Genomic DNA, 16,667 nt, shown 5'->3' with positions numbered 1-16,667 from the left:
GATTTAGTTTGAGTCAAATTTTTCAAACCGTTATTTTTTTCACCTCATTGTTCTGCCCCCGTTTACTTTTACTTAACAGAATCGACATAAACACTCCTTTATCTCATCGATGCATCGATATATACAGATGTAAACGGAACTCTTCACCATGACATGGAAACGGAAATGAACCGACTCAGCTGGGGTCGCTCCAGGCTGACTCAGTGAACAAAGAGAAGGTTTATTTATGGTCTCATTCAGAGGTCAGAGGGTTTGGCAGCGTTCTAAGGTATGGGGTCTAAGTCACTTTGCTTCCGACCTTTGACTTGTGACCAGGCAGAGGTCAAGCCTCAGTAAATGACTCTCAGTTCAACCAGGGTAGATCAGGACCGCTTCAGAAGTTCCGGAGCACATCCTGACCTTCTCCCTGCAGGGAGCCATCTTTCAAAGAGGAACCCAAATAGCTCCGAAAACCGAATGAGGTTGGTGCTTATGTTTTCGGAACAAGCAGGGGAATGTAGATGCGGACAAGCTGGTCTGTCATTAAATGGAGTACAGCATTAGCGTTGGCCACACCAGCCAAAGGCGACTGCCCTTCCTTGCCCAACCACACAACCCCAGCACAGATGCTGAATTGCGGCTGGGTACTCGAGTTCGGCCTCCTCCCCTCAAGGAAAGAAAGTTATCAGTGGTTTAGAGTTGATGCTTGGTGTTTCCTCAGTGCCGATCCCGCCCTGATGAACTGCAAGCGACCTTTCCGAGCGGCCTGTAGAGAGGACAGAACATCCTGTACTGGGCAAAGAAAGGGTCATGGGGCCACACCCAAACCAAACACACCCATTCTTCTCTTTGCTGCGAACGCGAATGATATGAGGGGGTTGACCGCAAAACCTTCCGTCGGCCGGGAGGAGCTCATGGGATGTTGGGAACCTCACGGCGTCAGAGAGACAAAAGGACTAGGGGGAGAGAACCTGGTCTGGCAGCGGTACGCAGAACACTAATGACAAGCCTGCATTTGAGAACACTGTTTGCAAGGACCTGAATCGTGCGGGTGGACTGCCTTCGCACGCTTCACAGAAGCGACATGCGTCCAACCTGATAAGCTGCACCTCCGAGGCATGTCCCGGTGTTTTTTTTCCAAATAAATTCTAATGCAACAAAAATCCCAGCATGCACCGCAGCAGACGCCTACCGGTAAGCTCCCAGCTGGGTCTGCGTACATTGAGAAAAAGAATCCGATTCACAAAGCACACACTCCGGCACGCCATCAGAAATCTCGCTAAAATGATTACTATTTTTCCTCCCCCCGGGGGTGGGTGCACTCAGCCTGCATCTCAAGGTTTCGCGTCACATTCCTGGGCCTCCTGTGTGTTTTGGTTCCATTTCGGGCACCGGCTGCAACGGGAAGTGGCAGCTGCGGGCGGTGGCTCCAGAGCACAGAGCTCCGTTTGTCCGATGGACACATGTGGTACCGATTCATCACTGTCAGTCGCCACAGCCAGGGACCTGCCCACTTTCCTCCGCGTTCCTTCGCTGGGTGGATGAGGCGTGCTGGATGGTGGATGGTGGATGGTGGATGGTGGATGTGTACCTGGAGCCCAGGGTCCCTTGGCCTTTAGCAACCAACACCACATCAACTGCCACACCTTTGCACTCTCGCCAGATGTTCTTATCAGACGTTCTTTTATAAAGATCCATCCATGTCTGTCCATCCATCCAGAAAAGAAAAAACACGGTTGAGCGGTAGGGAGGCCATCCATGCGAGGCAGAGTAAGCGAACACCAAGCGTGTGAGGGTTGGGTCACGGTGCTCATGATGTCAACTGCGAGCACCCAACTCAACAGAAAACATATCAGTCTACAAGGCTCCACCGCATCTTCTCGAAACCCACCAGCTGCTGACACTAAAGAGCTACTGTTAGCGTGGCAGCCGCGCCGTTAACCACGCTGACCACACAGGACGATGAGAGCATGGATCGTGGTGGAGACCCTCAAATACAGGAGTCATTTACTACAGGAATGCTACAATTAGCAGCACAAAAGCCCAGCCTCGCATAGCCTGCGCTGCAGCTCGTGATGCCCGTCGGCCAAGACTTCGACAAAAAACAATAATCGGGCGCATTTGTGGGACCTGAAGGAACCGCGTTCTTCGTCACTGCCTCGCGGTCATGCGAAAAGCTGATAATGAGAAGCAGCTGTCAGGTTTTATCAACGCTGTCCGGTGCGGTCCACGACAAAACGTTCACGATTAGAACGGGAGGCTAGAAGTACAGGACGATGTAAGGAAATTGACCAGTGAATCTAAAGAACAACAACAACAACAAAATAGCAGAGATGCATTTCCTGTGCACAGCCGTCAAGAGTTGCGCTGCCAGCATGCGACACGTGGTTTATAAATAAACGCCAGCGAAGCCGGCCGTACAGTCCACTTGAGTTATTTTTGTGGAGACCCTGCACGCCTGTCTCATTCCCAGCTGCTGTGAGTTTTGGAGATCGCGAGAGAACATTCCATTCCTTTCCGCGGGAACAAATGTGCAGCGCTGGCCCGGCCGCTGGGAAGCGGGGGTAGGGACCCAGCCCTCGCGGACGCATCGGCACCACCTGAGGAAGTCAGCTATCGCTTATAGGCCCAAAGATGTCTTCCTCCAGGTTTTCTGGAAGGTTCGAGAGGTTGAATCTCAGGTGCAGCACCATCCTTGACCACAGTAGCGATCATTGCGGTCCTTATGATCCGACTCTTGCTCCTGATGACAGGAAAGAGCCGAGCGAAGGGCCGAGGCAGCGTAGCGCCCTACTGGGTCCAAATGCATAGCCCCGGGTTCGATTTGATGTACTCCCCTCTCTCTCAGAGGTATCAAATCTTGTAACCGCAGATGGCAGAGGTTCCGAAAGCAATCCTCCAGGAGGCCCCGCTGCTCCATCCTCCCACAATCCCACATCACTGCCATAACCGAGAGAGAACAAACTGTGCCGTAACAAATCAACCAGCTGAATGAAACCGGTACCACGAGTCCTCAGCTTACCGACATGACAGGGGTCAGTTCTGTTCATAAATCCACTACTTTTGCAAGTCAAAAATGTACTGGAATTCTGTTCAAACGACATGCAAAACACTTTTAAAGCACAAGATATGAAAACCTCACGGTGTAAACAGGAGAGGTTTGTCCCGTCTAACAGTTAAATGACAAGGCTGCCATCTACATTTTTTTCCCCAACTTTATTAAATTCCATAAAATTAAAAGGACGCACACACAGTCTGAAACCGCTTGTCCCAAGCGGGGGTTGCGGCGAACCAGAGCCTAACCTGGCAACGCAGGGTGCAAGGCTGGGGGGGGGGAGGGGACGCACCCAGGACGGGACGCCAGTCCGTCACAAGGCACCCCGAGCGGGACTCGAACCCCAGACCCGCCGGAGAGCGGCCAAACCCGCTACGCCACCGCACCCCCTTAAAAAGACACTTTAAATAATAATAATAAAAAAAAACACTCATGCTAACAACACATACCCACATCATACCACCATTAAAAGGTTTTTCAGCTGTTCGCTCTGACAGAGAAATCACTGACCTGTACAGTAAACACATGAAACTAATTTTCTAAATACAGAAAGTGCATTCAACAGAGACCTAAGACATAAATGGTAAATTTCCCCTTTAAGAATACTAACCTGGGACTTTAAAACCTTACAAATCTGAAAGTATTTGAAGAAATTAATAAAAGGTGACAAAGACAAAAAATCCCGGAAGAAAAATACCACGAGAGCCGTGTCTTAAATTCCTAAAAATGAAACTATGTTAAAGGCGGCGCTCTGCCGTCTAGATAGTTCGATACGAAGCTGCAGGCGAACGTTTGGGTGAACACAACCTCACGACTTTAACCGCTGGCCGAGGCCCGCTTACCCAATTTACTACAATGATGGATTACAAATAATCACAAGGCTGCTCTGGCATATGCAGTGCATTGTGGGTAGCATGATACCACACGAACCCTTGAGCCCGGCAAGTACTACAGTAACGACCTACGTTCCAAAACATCAGATGTTCGCGTTGCACTCGGGGTGGACGAATGCGAAGAATACTTTTTTCTCCACGTGTCATGGATGACTTCTGGAACTTTCATTTGCATACATTACAATAAATGTAAAATGCAGTTGCTTCAGCGACAGACGGTGAGGGGGGAAAAAGATTTTGCAAATGTAAACTGGAGGGAATTTTAATTTTCCATGCATTTACATGGAACGTGTGTGCAGAACTCCCCCCGTCGTGGGCGTGAAGGGGCTGCGTGAAGGTGCGCCCTTTGTCCTCGCCGCTCTGCCGAGATCCTGGAACGCGTCGTCTGAGCGACAGCCGGAGGCTCCGTGCGGGTGTTGGATCGCCGGCCTTTCGGCTACCGCTACCGCAACAATAGCAGGAAGCTGCTGGTCGCTATCGAGAGAGGGATCTCCCCAGATGAGTGAAAGGGGAGGGCGGCGACTCGCCGGAAAGCTCCCGACAATGATGGGGGAGACGTAGAGCAGTGGCGAGGACTACTTTTTACACTTCGTTCCTTCAAAACCTTTATCGATACACAAGCGTGAGCTTCAGCAGAACAGGTGCCTTCTTACATTTATTCAATTAACTGATGCTCTTCTCCAAAGTAACTTACAATTATTTACCCGTTTATTCAGGTGGGTAATTTAACTGGAGCAATTTAGGGTGAGTACCTTGCTCAAGGGCATTACAGCTGGAGGTGGGATTCAAACCTGCAACCTACCGGTCTTCTCTATCTAGCTCACAGGGGGCTGCCGGTGACGTAGCGCTTAGCGCGTCACCTTACAGTCAGAAGATCCATGGTTCAAAACTCACTGCTGCTGTAACACTTTTGATGAAGGAAGGTACTTACCCTTAGCTGATGCAGTAAAAATTACCCCACTGCGCAATGGTTAAATCGGTGTACAAACATAACACAGCAAGTCAGTTTTGAGGAAAACGTTAGATAATGGAATAAGAAGTAATTCCTGAAGTCTCTTGGTGTGTACAGACTAGATCATGCACCCTGTGAGCTGAGCTGGGGGGCAGTGGGTCCCTGACAGACACGACAGACACAGCAGACACCCCCCCCCCGCACAGACAGTGACACAAATTACCCTCTTGGGATTAGGACGGATTTTGAGAGCATCGAATTAAATATACGACAAATGAACGTTTAAAAATGTGCCGAACGTGTCCGCTCTGCTTGGATCGGAGCGATTCGAACCCGGACACGACCGACTCGCGTGCACCTCGGGAGGACCTCGGATCAGCCGACGGAAGCGTTGAAACCGGCTGCCCCGGTCCCAGCCGGTTCGGCGTCATCGACAGCAGAGGGAGCAGCGGTTAAGGACATAACATCTGACCACCCTTTTGTACCTTTCACAATCTTCCCCTGAACACGAATGCAAAAGAATGAAAAACCGTTAAATCTACATGGTTTTTAGCTCTGGGGGGAAAAAGAAAGCATCTGTTATGTAATGTGTGATATTTCTGGACGGCTTCGCCGAGTCGCCGGCCCGTCAATCACAGCCACGCCTCCAAACACACCCCTTCCCCGCACAGCTGTGTCCGACTAGGGATCAGAATGTGCGCAGCGAAGGATGACACTGGACGTTCACCCAGTCCTTCATGGCCACACCCCCCCCCCCCCACCACTCAAACAGCCCGGGGTCAAGGATAAACAAATCGCTCCACCGTTCTGGTAGTTCTGCCAGGGCCGCACCGCTGTCCGACGACGCTATAAAAACAGAAAGGAATCGGGCTTTCAGCACTTCCCCTTTCGGGGCCCCCAGTCCAGGAAGAGGCGGGGCGCAGGGGTGGGGAAGGGCGGAGCAATCAGGTCAGTGTGTCCCGCGTGGTGTGTGTCTTTGGAGTCCCAGCCCTGGCACCACGGCTCACGCCACACAGACCTGAGAACCGAGAACACTGTACCGACATTTAGGTTCACAGCCCTTCGAAGTTCTTGTAGAACAAAGTATACACACACACACAAACACACACACACACACACACACAGTCTGAAACCGCTTGTCCCAAGCGGGATCGCGGAGAGCCAGAGCCTACCCGGTAACACCGGGCGCAAAGCCGGAGGGGGGAGGGGACACACCCAGGACGGGACGCCAGTCTATCGCAAGGCACCCCAGGCGAGACTCGAACCCCAGACCCACCGGAGAGCAGGACCGGGTCAAGCCGGCTGTGCCACCGTACCCCCCCATTGAAACAAAGTATAACATTTAAAAATCAGACCAGGCTTTCGTACCCCCCCTTCAGCAGAAAGAGCGAGTGATGTGCGAAGCCTCATCAGTTCACACACAGCCAAGCAGACACCACAGACCTTTCGTGCAGAGAAATCCCGTCGGGAGGAGAATCCGAACCACCTCCTTTGCTCTCACAAACAGACAGGGGGCGCCGCGACCCGAGGTCACCGAGTTCACAGTTAACAACCCTGAACACACACCCCTGCTACTGTGGTAGCACCAGTGATTCAGATTGCAAAACATAAATAAATATACACACACACACACACGCATTTTCAGAACCGCCTGTCCCATACGGATCCACGGGGAACCGGAGCCTACCCAGCAACACAGGGCGTAAGGCCGGAGGGGGAAGGGGACACACCCAGGACGGGACGCCAGTCCGCCGCAAGGCACCCCAAGCGGGACTCGAACCCCAGACCCACCGCAAAGCAGGACCGTGGTCCAACCCACTGCGCCACCGCACCCCCTGTACATAAATACATAAAATACAAAATTTATGTAGCAATGCAGCAGGAAGGGCTGCGTGTTCAGAAGTGGGTTCGAATCCCACTCGGCCTGTGCGGAGTTTGCGCGTTCTCTGCCGGGTTTGCATGAATTTTCTCTTGGTGCTCTGGTTTCCTCCCGCAGTGCAAAGACGTGTTTCAGACGAACCAGCGCCTCCGCATCGCCCGTAGTGTGTGCGTGTTAAGTTGCTTTGTCATGTGAAGGGGTACACTCCCGTAAGTAGCTGAACATACTGTGTATATAACATTATAAGTCACCCAAGTGTCAGCTAAATATGAACTCATTAACACTAATAACAATAAACAATAAATAGAAATACTAGCAAAGGCTTAGAGCAATGTCTTCTCCCGCGGGCCTTCATTCTGTAGTTTCCCGAACCGATGTGCATGTTACCCTCTGCACCCACGCAGACCCACGCACACACTTAGATTAAAACTACGAGAGGAACACGCGGAGTCGAGGGACACGTCCAGCGCAGCCTTACGGACACGCGGGGGTCGCCGCCCCGGGAAGGAAATGACCCCGGAGATGAGACGGACGTGCCGCTCTCGCGCCCTCCCCCGCTCCCCACGGCGGCGTGTCGTGCGATTGCAGCTCAGGGCGCAGCGCTTCCAGTGGCTGTTGGCAAGTAGCGTTTAGGTCAACGTTTACCATCCCCCCGCCGCATTCCTGTAGGCCGCGGCCGACATCTGCTCCACATTACCGACGGGGCCCCTGCGCTTTGATTTCACAAATCTCCCATGATGCAGCTCTCCGCGCTCAGACGGCGACCTTTGACACAGTTCTCAGCGGACGGAGGCGTGCATCCGAGACCCCGCCCGAACGCGGTCCGAGCCTGCGAAGTAGAATGGAGCGCCCGTCTGGGGTCGACTCTCCGCATGGAGGAAACGCCACACGATGGCCATTAGGGTCTCCCCGCTCCGCTCTGCAGGGGTTTCGGCGAGTTGTACCGACCGCAATTCCCTACGGTCGAACGCAGGGCTGGGAGACCGGATCAGGAAAGACTCCCCCCGATTGCTCACCCGATCATCACGTGACAGCCTGCTGTCCGGACGAGTGGCTCTGCAGCACGGAGAGTTCTAGAACGCGGTTGCGAACACAGAGAAAATACGCGTATGGAGGGACGGTCCTCTTTGCCGAACCACTTGCTGCCCTCCGGGGAAGGGTCACGAGACCCACGATCACAAAGCTCATCTGCGATGGGCTCACGCACATTTGCGGGGAGACGTATGCAAAAAGATTTCAAGAGGCTATTTAAGACCTGCTGCGGACGTGTAACGTCAACTCAAGGAGCCGATGGCGTCGAAGAGCAAACCCGCTCGTGCGCACGTCCTCTACGCTGCATTCGTGCGCGACAGCGGGGTGAGGAAGCGTCTAGAGCTGCCCCCCGGCACTCGGAGGACCCGGGATCCTACCCCACCTCCTACCGTGGAAGCCTCGATCGGGTCAACTGTTCTTGATCAACCAACTGTTAGTAGCGCAACACCGTTAGCGAAGCATCGGCTGAATGAATAAATGCACGTTTTCCCAGTTGTTTCTGCTCCTTCAATTGACTGTTTTGTCGACCCCCCGGAAGAGAATCTCTTCAGTAATTCGAGAAAGCAGCTAAGTAGCCACCGCGCTGCAGTGCGTGTTTTACACCCATCCTGTGAGCTTCAGGCTCCAAGACCTGTGCTTGCATCAGCTTTATCTCTCCTGGGCCAAAGGGCTCGTCGTTCTGAGAACTCAACGGAACATGCTGTACTTCAGCCACGGGTGCGAGGTGCTCTTCGGGTTGAGCCCAGAGAAGGGGGGGGGGCACAGGAGGGCTTGGCGTTGAGCAGAGTGGCTGGCCCGCCGCCCTTGGCTCGCCGCTGCGTCGTCTGCGTAACCTCGGCAACCCTGCTACCGCTGCGGCTCCTCTCCTCCGTTTCCCAAGCGTAGCCGAGGCTTACGGAAACAGCAGTGTTCCAAAACAGTCTTTTTTTCTGGGCTTCGGCACGTTAGTCAACAGCAGCCATATGTGCTTTTCTGAGTCCGCGGCACCGACCTCGTTGCGCTAGTGGGTGTGCACGGTGATGTACCGGGGCCATTTCTCAGGCAGTGGGTTTTGCTCGCGCTCATCTCATCGTCACACCCCACCCTCCACACTTTGCGCCCGTATGGTGGTGGTGGTGGGGGGGCATGATGGGGGAAGGGCCTGGAGCCCAGAGGGAACGACTGACGAAAGCCAGGAGCAACTTGCCTTCGGTAGAGGAGGCTATGAAATATTCTGCAGGTCGAGGAAAGAGCGTTTCCTGCCTCGCTTCGCATAGAAACATGAGACACGTTTTCTGTTATGGGGGGTAACAGCAGTAAAATTAGATTTTCTTTAATATTTTTAAAACAACGCATTCAACCAGAAACCAGAGTCAAGCAGCAATTCGTGAAGGTGACCAGTGTGACTGGACAGCACTGTGGTGCATCACGTTTCCGTGCACCGTGACTGGAGAGCGCTGCGGTCTCTGTGCCCTTTGATTGGACAGTGCTGTAACGTGTTGCGTATCTCTGCCCTGTGATTGGACAATGCCGTGGCATGTTGTGTCTTCATGCTCTTCGATTGGACTGTGCTGTGATGTGCTTTTCCAGCCATGGCCACAGATGTTGAGAAACCAAGTTGCTGGTCATCTGGGATTCAGGCAATTTCACCTTTTACCGAGACAGGGCACTGGTTAGGGCTGCAGGTTCCTGACATTAAAACCCATCCAATTCCCTTTCTACATTTAAGGGGTCACTAGATAAAATGTTATGGGACAAAAAGAGAAACAAATACCCAGTAAAGCCAGAGTTCTGTGTTTTTGTCTGCCTTTGTGCAACCGTGACCTACTTCTCTTCGGCCACGAGAACCCTCACAATTGTTTTCTTTGGAAGACCTTGCCTGGAGCGGAACGCTACCACCTCAACCCTGGACAGATGATGACAAAGTGGCCAAAACCAAGCAATGTACCTCCACGCATTTCACATTTAAACTTTTCCAAATCATTTACTCTCATTCATATTAATACGTATACCACGAGCACGCATTTCTCGCAGAAGTGTCAAGCACGGGTTTTCTTTGCGTGTAACTAATGAGGTCTTCGTGTCCAACCCCATTCTGATGAAAATGGGAAGGTCCAGACGGGTACGGAGGAAGCATGAATTAAGAGTCCGTGTCTAAATATGTTTTAATCATTTCTATTGTTCCCAGGGTTTAGGCTGTCCGGTGCAACCATTCCTAGTAAACCCAGCCGTGATAAAGACTGGACCATGAGGAAGCCCATTTACCCAGGACCTTCACCCAGGCTTGAGTGCGACTCTCTTTAAGCCATAATAAGGACAAGCAGGAGGGAGAATCCACACCTGAAGTTATCTGGTCTTTAAAGCCTAGAAGATCCACAACACCATTGGCCACCTACACTTCCAACACGAACCACACCGAGGCTTTTGGAGAAATCTGGTCCCTGTTCGGTACTTGCTTCGCTTTTGATTGGGCTTCGGAAGGACTGTGGAAACAGGCTTGAGGCTTAGCGAACCCAGCACCCTAAGAACGTTAATCACGGCCACATGACTCCCGGTCAGGTGATGCATCTGACACACCGGCGCTAAATCAGCTTAATCGTGCTTGCAGTGGTGACCGAGGAGCCACTCCGTTCTTGCTAACCTTGAGATGGTGAGTCATACCTGGAGCCATTCGAATGCATAGTTCAGCTTCAGAATAGAGGGTCATCTCGCTGTTACTGCTGAAAATGAGTCAGCCTGGAAGGGGTTCTTTGGTTGATGGGGGTGGCACTGGACTCGCACCGGTGTGTTTACACGATATGAATAAACGTAAATAAAAACATGCGTGACGAGCACCCTACTTTGGACAAGAGCGCTAGCCAGGGAACTACTGCTGTTACATAATTAGCATTTCAGGATCGTTCCCACAATGCTTTGCTCCTGGAAGACTGGCTGTACCAGTTGAATATCTAAACATAGTTCTGCCTAATCCATGGTAAAGCGTATGGGTGGGACGTGTCATGTCACACATACCATGTCTCCACTCACACCCCCGATGAACACAGGCCTCCAACGCCAACCCGTCAGGGTTACAGGCTCTGCTACATCTTGGGGGGCTTCCCAGTCGCTGCACAGATGCAAAAAGACGACAACTATAAACAAAGTCATAGGCGTCAAGACAACGCCACCATGGTCACCTGGATACACATGGACTCCGCATGTGGATCCCACTCCCAGAGTTTGATGCAGCTGCGCTCAGAATTTTTCCTTCATGTGTAGCACTCCTCCTTTGCATTTACCCCAACGGAGTGGCTGCCGCATGCCTCGATGACTCCGTGTCACTTTCACGCACTCCCTCTCCCTCCTGGCCCCTTAGTCACCATAAAGCCCCTGGTATCGGCCTCTAGCCGGCACTGCCTCGACAGAGCTACCTCAAACAACCTTCACCTCGAACCCCCGCCTCGCTACAGGTCAGCGAATCGACTCAGTGACATCAGACAGTTTCCAGTTACCTCTGAGCCCAAGCCAATTAGCAGATTAAACTGGATCAATTGGATTTGAGAAGTGTTCCCTAACCAATCAGGAGTTATTTGTGTGCCAACCTGGCAGCCGTTCAGAAATCTCATCTGCCTTTTCTAAAGAAGGAGAAACCCAAAGATCATTTGAGGTCCAAGAGAAGAATATGGGTAATGCACTCTGCTTCTTTTAGGGATACACACACACAGACACACCGAGTCTGAAACTGCTCGTCCCGAGAAGGGTCGCGGCAAGCCAGAGCCTAACCCGGCAACACACGACGTAAGGCTGGAGGGGAAGGGGACGCACCCAAGACAGGATGCCAGTCTGTCACAGGGCACCCCAAGTGGGACTTGAACCCCAGACATGCCAGAGAGCAGGACCTGGGCAAACCCGCTGCACCACCACACCCCCCTTTTATTTTAGGGATACTAAAACAGAATACTAGCAGTGCCAGAAGAGAGAAACCAGCGTAAATGCAGAGTAAACAGCCCCCCTCCTACCGCAGTACCCTCAGTCAAGATACTTACCCTGACTTTATACAGTAAAATGTACCCAGCTGAATACATGGGTAAATCAGTGTATGTATCTTGGTGTATAAGCCTTAGAGTATGGCACACTGGAGAAAACTGTCAGGTACATAAACAAATCAAATTTCACTCCAGGTCATTTGATCAGTTTAGGTACAATAACAGAGCTGGGGCAGAGCAACAGGGACCCGAGTGTTGTGGGGAACTCTGTGACCTCTGACCCCAGCGTCCAATACACCAAGGTGGCAGGTATTTGGCAGGAGGCTCCGGGTTCTCGGTGCTGCTGCTGCTGCAGCCACGAGCAGAACTCTTCAACCGAACATACAACAGTGTAAATGGACACATTGTGCTTTGCACAAAGTGTGTACAGTGTGTGCTCAATGAGGCCACGGCTAGTTAGCGGTGTGCAACAATGCCAGCTGGACCGAAACCGACGGATTTACCCACAATGCCCCGCCGATGCCGTGACAGTGGCTCGTTCACTTTGGAAATCACCACTTACTCTTGTTCTTTCTCCCCCGCTTGGTGGAGGAGGGAGAAAAACATTTCTAACAAAAGGCCCCCAGAACGTAGAGGGATGTGGCACGCACGGGCGGACGGAGTGGGGGGGGAGCGGAGAGGGAAGGACTCGCCGCACCTGGGGCTAATAACGACCGCTATTTCAAACCCTGTGCCTGACAGCGAGGGAGCGAGATGAAGAAGGCACGAGAGACGGATGCCAGACGCACCCACTCGGAGAACGGAGCGCAGACGACCTCGCCCGACCCCGCCCGCACCTCAAGACCCCCCTCGCTGTACCACTTCCCAGTTCCCCCCTTTCCTCCGCTCCCGTCCCCGTGAACCGATTCACTGTGTCGAGGGACAATAAAGGAAACACGAGCACGCACCAGCGGTCTCCAGCGTCTCGTGTCACAAGGGAGTTAAACCGGCGTGGAGCCGTGGCCGGGAGAGTCCGGGTTCCCCCAACAACATGCCGACACGTTCAGGGACACGCAAACCGATAAGGAATCCTTCCGTCTCCGCAGACGTCGACAGCGGAAAACGAAGGAGCGTTCATCCGGACCGCGTCTCCTCGTGTTCCCACCGCCGCCCCGTCACTAGCTCGGCCTCCCCGGGGCTGCCTGCTCACACCAACCCGCCCCTCTCTTCTCCAGCGTCCATTAGAAAGCCTCCTCTCTTTGTGCGGTGTGTATCCCAAGCTCCAAATGGAAATGCCCTTTGGGGGCACCGAGCGCTTGGGCAGGGAGCTGCCACATAGGCCGCTTTGTGGACAGTAATCCACCCTTTGTGGGGAATTCATTTACCCCCCCAGTGCGTTACAGCCAGAGGAAGGAGCAGAGGCCTGGGGGGTTGCGGCGAGATCCTTTAAAACTCTGCTCCCGCTGAGAGGGGGGTCGTCACGGACATCGACGCGTGTACGGGGGTGGGGACGCTGCTCTGAGTGAGACTGGGCGCTACCAAGGGGGCTCGAGGTCACCTTCTTCTGCTCCTACCTGCAGGGGGTGTCGCAGCCGGGTCATCGGCCGCATAAGACACGTCAACCAGAAAATATCCAGAGAAGGCAATCGGGCCTCGTCTGACGGAAAAGCCAGAAAAACCGGTCGTGCGCGCTGGGCGTTTCTCCACCCCCCCCCCTCCTCCTCCACAACCTCTATGGCCGGAGACGTTTTCGCTGCTTTTACGACCGGCGCGTTCTGCCTCCGTGGCTTGCGTGACCGAACCTGCATGGACGCCCCCTCATCCCCCATGCTCTGCTCTCCGGAGCAACAGGTTGGCACAGGCAGACAGAGGGGATCCCTTATTTCTGAACACCCCCCCACAGCCCAGCAGTCACAAGAACCAGTTAGCACATGTGGGGTGTGCCATCTGGTCAGAAGAGCCCAGAGCCACAGCTCCACCCTGCACAGTCTCTCTGCTCCTGAATAATTTATTAATTATCCTGCAGACATATCGACAGCGATCCTCACAGTCCTGAAATCACTTAGTCGTGAAAAGACAGACACGTGCTTAGAGAAAATACCAGCTTGTGCTCTGTGGGAACCACCATAGTGGTTAAGGACACTGGGGAAGATCCTGCTGTTGGACCCTTTGGAAGTGCGTCACACTAAAGGCTGCATTTTCAAGCCTTTGGCATCGACACACAGGAGTAAAGGAGAAAAGAAGAAGGAAAAAAAAAAAAAAAACCCCCCATCACCAAAGGGAGGTCTTCTCATCTGGTGACGTGTGTGCCGACACCAGCGTGACATTCCCACGGTTTGGGGAGTTTTCGCTCGGACTGTGCCGTCAAGTGCTTCCGAATTTATTCGCCGAGGCACTAAGGCTGTGTGGGAAGGCCCCTCTGCGCAAGACCACCTTGCGGGAGAGAGATTCCATCTGCGGTTGGGGAGTAATGTGTGTTTGGCAAATGGTGGCGTTACAGCATCTCGAATTTCATCGCTGAACCATGATTCATATTTCACGCCATCACTCCGCCCACTTTCATATTAATATATTTATGTTGCCGAAGCTTTTACTCGGAGCGACATGCAAACTATTTACAGTCATTTACACAGCGGGGTTACTGGAAGTACCTTGATCAAGGGTATTATATCAGGAAGTGGGATTCGAAAAATCAGCCCTTTGAGTGCAAGGCACCAACTCCAAGTACTACGTCACCTGCTGCTTCAGCTACAAAGGGAAAGGCGATGCGGACACGTGGGAGTGCGTGACGGGGTCGTTAGAACTCAACATCACCTCGAGCGTGGACCTCGAGAAGGCACACGGCTGCTAGGAAGCGTGCGTGTGCGGAGAACGTGCTGAAACTACTGCAAACTACTGCGCTTGTTTTGGAGGGAAACGCACAGGAGGAAGCATCGCGGTGTACAAATCGTTTCCGCGAGAGGCTCCCGGCTCGTCCACGGAGGGATGAGCCGCGGAAAACGACTGGCAATCGGATGAAATGAAAAGAAACGGGAGGGAAAAAGCCAACTCTGCCCTCCCCCCAAACTCGGGTTCCGCCGCGGCTGCTCTCGAAGCGGTTAACAAGGCCTGGAACGGTGCCAGTTTACACACTGCCGGCCCGCGGGGTGAGAGGAGCAAGCACCGCCCGCAGCGCCACACACTGACCTACATACGCTTCCAGTCAGCTGATTGATTCTCCTGCTTCGCGTATTGGCCAATAGGGCACGGGGGGCGGATCGAGCGGCGGCCAATGGCGTGCAGCCGAGAGTCGCAGTTTCCATACAGTTTTTTGGTAATCGCCATGCTGCACTCGACCCCCCTCCTCAGGTGGGGGATGAGGGGGTTCATCCGAACGCCTGCTCGCCCCGCTGGAAACAAAATACTGCTTACCTTCAGCACTTCTTACCACAAAATTATTCTCCGGAAAGTATTTGGCAAAAAGATACTTAGCGTCCTACTGATACTGGGTATATTTTGGGGGGATATGTTGTTATTATCATCATCACCATCATCGTAAAATGTATATTATTAATACACGTTATAGGCTACAGCAGTGGGAGCGGGGGTTCAAACGCACACCCTTGGATTGAAATGCGACACCACTAACCACCGCACTGCCCACTGACCCACACTACTGCCCTGCTTCCCGGGGGCTGAAAAGATGCGGTATAATTTATTACTGAAGCCCATTTGAGTGCAGTTAAAGAGGTCAAAAGGCAAAACTCCTCAAGAAAAAGCAGCAGTAGGAAGCCCTGCATCCATTTCAAGAAGTGTGAGGACTCGGGTCAAGCGCTCACCCCCCGCCCCGTGTATGTGTACGTGTGCGTGTTTGGATATCCCGTGAGGGTTCGAGCTGTTATGTTCCGAATGCCAGTTTGCGATCGCCACGGCAATACGCCCCATGGATACTCGACACTCCAGCTTCCAGTTTTGGACTAGGATGGATGGAATCCCAGGGAGCTTCTGTCCATGATTCCTCTACAGAACCCTGGATCTGAGACCCACCTTGGGGACCCGTGTCTCGGACCCCCGCTACCATGCAAACAGAGGCCTCCGGAGGAGACCAATGTAACGACCCTGGAAACCCAGTGACTTGAGTGATTAAACTTTCAGTCTGCTGTTTGTATGCTTCCATTGCCATTATTGTCAGCCGTAAATCGATTTGCATGGCAATCGCTTTTGACCAAAAAAACTCCAAAGGGCTCGCAGTAATGATCCAAAGCGATTCCACAGCATATCAAACCAACAATGAGCCTTTAGTGATTTTTGAAGATACAAAAAACATGAGAACCGCTGTAACCCCAGAATAACTGATAATCGCTCTTGTACAGCTTGTATAAGGATACTGGGACTATTGTCCAATAATTATAGTCAGAGAACATACGTGACATCAAATAGAATACATAACGCTAGAGGTGAAAAAATTACTCGAGCTATCTCTCTCACACACATTTACCTGACGCTTTTATCCAAAGCAACTTACGATTATTTATACATTTGGGTCATTTTTACTGGAGCAATTTTAAGGTAAGGACCCCTTGCTCAAGGGCTACTTAAGTTGGAGGTGGGGAATCAAACCTATAACCTTTGGACCCCAAGGCAGTAGCTCTAACCACTACACTACCAGCTGTCCCACACAGGGCCTTGACTTCTCAACCAGAGCAGAATTCCTCCACATAAGCTTTGCCTTCTCCTGCATGTCCTTCTGACTCCACCATGACTCGCCGGTTCCGGTGACCAGCGCTGTTTCGGTAGTCTTGCTAGGCGTGGGGGGGCGTACGAGGGGGGCATGGAGGTAAAGCAGAAGCATCAGTGAAATATGCTTGCAGTGGGATTAAGCACGTAGTTGAAAATGGACCGCTCCAGTGGGAATTCTTGTTCCTGTCCAGGCTGCTGTTCAACCTAATTGTGACGACACCCCCCCCCCCCCCCC

At 52.6% G+C, this 16,667-nt stretch overlaps 1 protein-coding gene across 1 annotated transcript in view; it reads right to left on the bottom strand.

The window, feature by feature from the left end:
- Nucleotides 1–16,667, bottom strand: part of foxo3b (forkhead box O3b) — a 31,233-nt gene that overhangs the window by 6,527 nt on the left and 8,039 nt on the right. The window lies entirely within an intron of this gene.

The sequence above is a fragment of the Scleropages formosus genome, chromosome 1 (genome assembly GCF_900964775.1).
Source record: "Scleropages formosus chromosome 1, fSclFor1.1, whole genome shotgun sequence".
Lineage (NCBI taxonomy): Eukaryota > Metazoa > Chordata > Actinopteri > Osteoglossiformes > Osteoglossidae > Scleropages > Scleropages formosus.
Note: the sequence above shows the minus strand (reverse complement) of the source record. Positions and strands in the feature narration are given on the sequence as shown.